Source organism: Colobus angolensis, unplaced genomic scaffold, assembly GCF_000951035.1.
Source record: "Colobus angolensis palliatus isolate OR3802 unplaced genomic scaffold, Cang.pa_1.0 Scaffold493, whole genome shotgun sequence".
Classification (NCBI taxonomy): Eukaryota; Metazoa; Chordata; class Mammalia; order Primates; family Cercopithecidae; genus Colobus; species Colobus angolensis.
In genome coordinates, this window is record NW_012118410.1 from 305,365 (window position 1) to 314,062 (window position 8,698).

Here is an 8,698-nt window from a genome sequence, read left to right on the forward strand (position 1 = left end):
CCACTGGGGCACTGCCTAGTGGCGCTAGAGGGCCACCATCTTCCAGACCCTAGAATGGTAGATCAACAGACAACTTGCATTGTGCACCTGAAAAAGCTGCAGGTACTCAGTGCCAGTCTGTGAAAGTAGCTGGAAGGAGGAGGTACCCTGCAAAGCAACAGGGCCAGAGCTGCCCAAGACCATGGGAATCCACCTCTTGCATCAGTGTGCCTTGGATGTGAGATATGGAGTCAAAGGAGATTATTTCGGAACTTTAAGATTTAATGAATGCCCTGCCTGGGTTTGGACTTGCATGGAGCCTGTGGCCCCTTTGTTTTGTCCAGTTTCTTTCATTTGGAATGGGAGAACTTACCCAATGCCTGGACCCCATTGTATCTTGGAAGTAACTAACTTGTTTTGATTTTAAAGACTCAGAGGTGGAAGGGACTTGCCTTGTCTCAGATAAGACTTTGGACTTGGACTTTTGAGTTAATGCTGGAATGAGTTAAGACTTTGAAGGACTGTTGAGAAGATATGATTGGTTTTAAAATGTGGAAAGGACATGAGATTTGGGAAGGGCCAGGGGTGGGATGATATGGTTTGTCTCTGTGTCCCCACCCAAATCTCATCTTGACCTGTAATCCCCATGTGTTGAGGGAGAGACCTGGTGTAAGTTGATTGGATCATGCAGCAGTTTCCCACATGCTGTTCTCATGATAGTGAGTTTTCACAAGATCTGATGGCTTAAAATTGGCACTTCCTTCTTCACTTGCTCTTTTCTGCTGCCATATAAGACATACCTTGCTTCACCTTTGCCTTCCATAATGATTCTAAGTTTCCTGAGGCCTCTCCAGCCATGTAGAATTGTGAGTCAATTAAACCTCTTTTGTTTATAAATTACCCAGTCTCAGGTAGTTTTTTTTTTTTGTCTGAGACAGAATCTCGCTTTGTCATCCAGGCTGGAGTGCAGTGGCAAGATATTGGTTCACTGCAAACTTTGTCTCCTGGGTTCAAGCAATTCTCCTGCCTCAGCCTCCTGAGTAGCTGGGATTACAGGCATACACCACCATGCCTAGCTAATTTTTGTATTTTTAGTACAGACAGGGTTTCACTACATTGGCCAGGCTGGTCTCGAACTCCTGACCTCAGGTGATTTGCCTGCCTCGGCCCCCCAAAATGCTGGGATTACAGGCATGAGTCTCCATGCCCAGCCTCAGGTAGTATCTTTATAACAGTGTGAAAATGGACTGATACAGAGAATTTTAAAGGTTTGTTTTTAATCAAATGAGAGAATTAAAAATTTATAACTAGAAGACCAATTAGAGTTGTTAGTCTAACCATTTAATTTTATAGATAAAGAAATAAACAGATGCCAGTTTGCCCTGGCTCACTGATTTGCATAGGAATAGGCTTCTATTTATAAAGCACTTTTACATATATTATTTACTTTTTTCTCTCAACAGCCCTATATGAGACATTGTGATTCCTATTCCAAAAATGAGAAAATTAAGGATCATATATCTTTTGCGACTTGCCTAAAACTCTAAGCTTCTAAGTCTTATGCTCTTTTCCCCTAACTCTGTTAAACCAGATCAAGTCTCTGGAGATCTGAGTTCATTCAATAACTAATGATTACCTGTGTGCCTGGCCATCTTCTGAGTTCAGGAATATAGCAGAGCACAATGTAGGCAAAACACCAGCTCTCATGGGACTTCTGTTCTATTGAAAGGGACAGATTAAAAATATAACAGGTGTATGAAAAAGATAATTTTGATTACGATAAGTGTTTGAAGAAATTGAATAAGGTTCTCTAATAGAAGATGGCCTGATATGGGTAGGCAGAGGGTAAGGTTATTTTACAATCTAAAGTTTAGACACAGAAATCAGAAAAGGCTTCTTTGAGATGACATTTAAACTGAGACCTGAAAGATGCAAAAGAGTCAGCCACGTGAAAAGTCAGGAAAGTGTTCCTGGTGAAAGAGGACAGCAAATGCAAAATTACTGACAAGGCAATGAGGTCAGCATGGTTGAGGAGTGAGGGGATACTGGGATAAGTAGAGGCCAGGTGTGTAGTCTTGTAGGCCATGGGAATTTTGGATTTTACTCTAAGTAATTCTGATCTTACCTCTGCTACTACGTGCCTCTGTGAATCTGGGCACATTGCTCTCGGGCTTCTTTGACATCAAATTTTTTTTTTTTCAAATTTGAATCTTGAAATTGCATGCTTACATGATTGTTGAGTGAATTTGTTCCTCTTCCCTCTGTTGTAATGATACTTGACCTACATTTTAAGATTTTAGTTTAGTACCAATTATGATAATAAATAAAGGGCTCAATTTCACATGTGCAAAGCATAACTTTGTTAGGAAGCTAACTAGATTTTTAGACACTGAAGATTACGAAAAATTCTTCTACTCGGCCAGTTACCTTATATTATGAGCCCCACCCTCACCCCAACCCAACAAACATAAATGTTTAGTCCCTTGGAAATTTTTGGCTTGTCAAAGACAAGATAGAGCTATTTATTAAATATCTTGAACCCAGCACATAGTACCCAATTCTTATTAGTTTACTCTATTGCAGTTTCTACTTTTCTTTACATCATAGTTTCAAACTAGGATCCCAGGTCTTTCCTGGTGATGCTAGTTCATGGACTAATGAGGAAAAAAGACAATGAGAGAAAAAAAGACTAAAATGATTATCTTTTGGATTTTATTATTGTTGTTTCTCATCTTAAAGCTGAATTTAAATATTTCCCTTTGAGAAATTAAATAATAATCATGAAACAGAATGAGAACCTGATAGCTTGTTTCAAACCATCCTACCACTTGACTTGGCAATGTCAAGTTCTTGCCTTTGACTCATGTTTTTGACTGTGTCTTCTTAACTATCTGAGGAACCTTATTTAAACAGCATATTAAATATAGATACAGAGTATAGAATATAAAGTGTTACAGATTAACAATAAACTTTCAGATATAGTCAAGCTGTCAAAACTGTCAGAACTATGAAAGCCTTCAAATAGAATATTAGTCCATTTAAAATAAAAGGCAATTTTGTATTTATGGATGCATTCCAAAAGAAACGTCAGCAGCTACTGAACATTTAGGACAGAAATACAGATATATTAATGTGTGTGTAGGTACATATGATGGCTTATGCACGTGTGCAAATATGTAAAAATATTATCAACCAATATTAATGAACACCTTCTAATTGACAGGTATTAGGTCAGATACTGGAGCTACAAAGATGGACAAACAGCCTTTCTCAAATAACTCATAATCTAGAGGGGGATGTATGCATGAACAACAAGCTAGACCACATTGTGATAAGGACTTATCTAATGGTGTGAAGAAGTGGGGTAGCAGAGAGGAGATAGCAATTAATCCTGGGGCATGGGAGACCTTCAAGAGAACAAAGTGACATTGCAGCTTGATCATAAAGGGTTACTGGAATTTTTCCAGGCTAAGAAGGAAATGAAGGATATTCCAGGCATGAACAAAAGCACAGAGAATTGACAGCACATATTGTTTAGGGGAAGAGCAAATTTTGGGAAATTAGCTTAGAATGGGGGTATGATACCCAAATAATGGCGTATGGAAGGTAGAATGTTAAGGAGACATCTCGCCAGATTAAAGCGCTGAACTTCCCTAGAGTCATTGGAGGAACCTTTGAAAAGTTTCGATAGGAAACGGCCTAATTGGAGCTGGGGTAGAACACATTGGAGAAGGAGGAGACTGAACAGGCAGACCTATCAGGAGTATGATCAATAATTCAGGCTGAAGATGCAGCAGCAGAGGCAGGCCCTGAGCAGCAGGGAAAAAAAGAAGGGAAAGTTGAGAGTCACAAATGAGGTAAAAAAGACCCACTGGTGACTGATTAGATGTGCATATGGAGGAAGGCAGAATGTGTGCTGAATAAATATTTATGGTGGGATAATATTTTCTGTTTTAAATGATTTATTTCCTCATCCCATATACAAAATGCCTTGTTTTCCCTTGCTCAGTTAGCTAGGGCATTCCCTCCTCTTTTTCCTGAGCTAGAGCTATTGATGAAGAACCAAACAGAAAGAAAAATGTCACCATCACTGATATAAGTTCCAGAACAGGGTCTCAGTCACTTTTCTATTTCCAATATTTAAAATAGAGTCTGACACATCCTGGGGTCCAATAAATGTTTGTTGAATAAAAAAAAAAAGCTGGGAATTGAATTTCAAAAGAGAGTTTTGGAGATTATGGTATAGAAAATAGCTTTCAGGCAAAAAGAGTTTTTGAGTAAATGGCAGCCTGGTTTAAACATCAAGAGCTGAGGTTCTGGCCTAAACCAGAGGCATACAGATAATTGTATCATGCTATGCAGATGATAATAATCTCACAGACTTGGGTAGAGTGTGGACAGCGTTCTGAGCCAGACCCCTGGGGGTTAGCTCTAAGGAGGGGAGAGGAACGATGGAACTCTGAAGAATTTGAGGATAAGTGGGAGGACTGAGGCTCTACTTCCCTCTGGAATACAGAGGCGGTCCCCACAAGAGAGTAGATACCTGGATGGCATGGTTCAGCCCAGGACTGGAGAGAGCTCCCCCAGTGTCTAGTGACCCAGAGGGACACGGAGGAGCATCTTACCTGAGACACAAGAGACAGCTTAGATCATTCTTAATACATATGTGGGAGCCAGAGTCTAAGGGAAGAGAAGGATGGAACATTTGACATTTGAAAGTCTTCAGGGAGTATTGGGCAATTAAAAATTCAAAAGGAAAAGGGCTATGAGAAGTGTTTTGGGGGCTTTGAGTTGGGTTCCTTTTAGAATTTTTTGAGAGTCAATAAAGAATGGAATTCCTTTATAAGTACTTTTTATCTTTTGTATTCTGCTCCCTGAAACGACAAGACCTAACAATGGGACCTACAAACAGTCTTGAGCAAAGATGCAGCCATCTGAATCCCAGCTTCAGTGGCACAGCATTCAAAAGACCTGTGCCTAGGGAAGCACTTGAGAGGAATTTTTAGAAGTTCTTTCCTCCTCTTCATGGTGGTTGCTCTTGAAATGCATGTGATTATGAGTAGACAGAGGGAAGGAGTCTTATTTTCTAGTACTCCTAATAACAGTAAACGTTCATTGAGTGCTTACTACCAGATCACCAATTCCTAGATAGCCATCTTCATAGTTAAAAATCTTAAAAAAATCAGGATATGTCTTTCAAACACAAATTACCAGTGTTTTTGTTTGTTAGTAGTACCAATAATGGCACATATTACTCTCAGTGGCATCTTAGTTTAATGAAATGCTGTATGCATCAGATACTATCCTGAGCATTTGACATGTACTATATTAACTTCATAATCACTGCCATTTTACAGAGAGGAAACTGAGGCATGGAGAAGTTTCATAGTCTGCTCAAGGCCATGCATATCATGGAGTAGGCAGTTAAAGAAATCTTGCTTCAGAGCCCACGCTCACATTCCTATACTCCGCTGTCTCAGGCTGGAGAGCCCAGGGTGCCCTCACAGAGAGGCCTCTCTGCTGATTTACGTGACTCACATTCTTACATGGAGTCTGTCAAACAATCTCAAAGTTGGCACTGTTTCTATTATTTAATATTTGAGGGAAATAAGTTTTTTTTTTTTTTTTTAAAACGCTTAAGTAACTTAAAGTCACACTACTGGTAAGCAGCATTTGCCTGACTCCAAAGTCTCTTTTTTACCTGCTTAATAAAAACAGTCTTTGAGAGGCAATCTGCTCTATAAAAGAACAGGAAGGTAACACTCTAAATTAAGATAATTTTTATATTTAGAGATATTTTATAAAGAACCTGTGAAAAATGTTAACTATGCTATGACTAAACCTCCAAAAGTATTTACTGTCTACACCAGATAGAAAAAAATGAGCATTTATGAATTTAAATATTGACATTAAATATTGACATGCTTAGGCTTTGTGTCCCCATCCAAATCTCATCTTGAATGGTAATCCCCTTAATCGTCATAGTCCCCAGGTGCCAAGGGAGAGATCAGGTGGAGGTAACTGAATCATGGGGACAGGCCTGCTTTTCTCATGATAGTGAGTTGTTACAAGATCTGATGGTTTTATAGGGAGCTCTTCCCCCACTGTTCACTCTGCATTTCTCCTTCCTACCATCTTGTGAAGAAAGTGCCTTGCTTCCTTTTCACCTTCCACCAAGTTTCCTGAGGCCTCCCTAGCCATGCTGAACTTGAGTCAATTAAACTTGTTTCCTTTCTAAATTACCCAGTCTCAGGCAGTTCTTTATAGTATGAAAACAGAAAAATATAAATATATTTGTTTAAAAAACACCTTTCCAGGTAGTGGGATTTGGTTACAGTTCTGTTTTGAAAGGTAACCAGAGTAATTTCAGTAAGATCTTGTATCCTGATGATAGTTGGCAACAAATGCATCCTGAGTTGGTTCCCTGGAGTAAACACACAACAAAGAAAAAATTCAGTTGAAACCAAAGGTGCCTATGAAATTCACATTTTGATCTTCATTATTTTATTAAAGATAATGTATCAATTTTTATCCTGATTATAGCAGTAATAATATTGATTTGCTGATCCTGTTATAAGACTTGCTATTTGTTCTTCTTTATTCAAATATATCTGATTCACAGAGCTTCTAAAGGACTAAAATTTTTTTTTTTTTTTTTTTTTTTTTTGCAGCGGAGTCTCGCTCTGTCGCCCAGGCTGGAGTGCAGTGGCCGGATCTCAGCTCACTGCAAGCTCCGCCTCCCAGGTTTGGAGTCTCGTTCTGTCACCCAGACTGGAGTGCAGTGGCCAGATCTCAGCTCACTGCAAGCTCCGCCTCCCGGGTTTACGCCATTCTTCTGCCTCAGCCTCCCGAGTAGCTGGGACTACAGGTGCCCCCCACCGTGCCCGGCTAGTTTTTTGTATTTTTTAGTAGAGACGGGGTTTCACCGTGTTCGCCAGGATGGTCTCGATCTCCTGACCTCGTGATCCGCCCGTCTCGGCCTCCCAAAGTGCTGGGATTACAGGCTTGAGCCACCACGCCCGGCCAGGACTAAGATTTTTAAGATCATATAGCTTTGAGTATTTTAATTCTGTTTTTCTAATAATTTTCAGACGTTATTACATTCCCTCCAGTGGCTGAGGTAGGTAAGGCTAATATTTAGATCATGGTTTTATAAATAACAAAACTCAGGCAAATAGAGGTTAATTTGGAAAAGGTCATTGGTATTGCTGGTAAACCTAGGGACAGATTTCTGGTCTTCATACTCAGACAGATGTGCTTGGCATTTGAAATGAGCTCTATATAAATGCCCACTTTTAATGCACTTAAATAAAATACTAGGCAAGTGGACTTGTTTAATAATCAACCAATAATCACAGATTGAGTTTTGGTTATCAGAAAAAGTAAAAGTTTCCAATACTAATGTTACATAATAGACGTTTATAATCTGTAAGAATCTATATAATCTTCCTAGAATGAATTAATTGCTCTATTTGTCAGGATAAGTTTTTGTTAGGAGAAACATACCATATATTGATATGTTTCAGGCACAAATTTATAAAGATAAGTCTTAGTTAATTCACTCTGACTGGTTCAAAAACGATTTAAATGAGAAAGTGAATATAGATTTATAAGAGGAATTAATGCAAACTACTCTAAAATTCCAAACTAGAATTTCAGTAGTCTATACTTCTATACTTTTATGTATATATTATGGCATAACATTTATAAACATATTTGTGACAGTCCCACTGCATGGGAACACATTTGAAAAAGGATGGGTCCTAGTGCAGGTCCTACTCTCTGGCCTAAGCGTTCAAATGTCAGAGGGTGTGAGGGGCAAAATGAGGCAACAACAGGAGTGAGGTTAGGAGGGGATACCCCCTTGGGAATGTTTTAGAAATATGTGGGACTTGTCTTTGTTCTTCTCATGTGTAACCTCGGCATTTGCATATTGAAATTCGTTTTAAAAATCATTTTATATCTCTGGCACATTAGTTCAAACACTATGTTGATTTTTAAAACTTGAATGTATAGGCAAGCATATTATCTATCCTTTCATTACCAGATAGTAACGGAGACACCTAAACCGTCTTTGATACAGAGAAGACACTGCTTCTAGGGCATTGCTCTACATCAGGGTTCTCAGTAAGTGTGGCTTGCAGACTGGCACCTTCGGCATCAGCTGGGAACTTGTTAAGATACCAATCCTCGGGCCCCACTCCAGGCTTACTGAATCAGAAACTCTGGGGGTGTGATCCAGCAATGTGCTTTCACAAAAGTTGTATATCCAGGAGATTCAGATGCTCGAGTTGGAGAACCACTGCTTAGACTAATGGTATCTGCAGCCACATTGTTATTAAAGGAACATAGAGGTTTTCACTTTCTGAAATGTTGTCTTCTAACTTTTGTACTCATGCAATGCTGTACTTTCTGGGCATCTTTGATCTTGAAAGCTAAAACACCTGGCTGCATGTGGTGGTCCATGTCTGTGATTCCAGCACTCTGGGAAGTCAAGGGAGGAAGATCGCTTGACCCCAGGGGTTCAAGACCAGACTGGAAGACATAGTAAGACCCTGTCACTACAAAAAAAATAAAGATAGGCCGGACGCGGTGGCTCAAGCCTGTAATCCCAGCACTTTGGGAGGCCGAGACCGGTGGATCATGACGTCAGAAGTTCGAGACCATCCTGGCTAACACGGTGAAACCCCGTCTCTACTAAAAATACAAAAAACTAGCC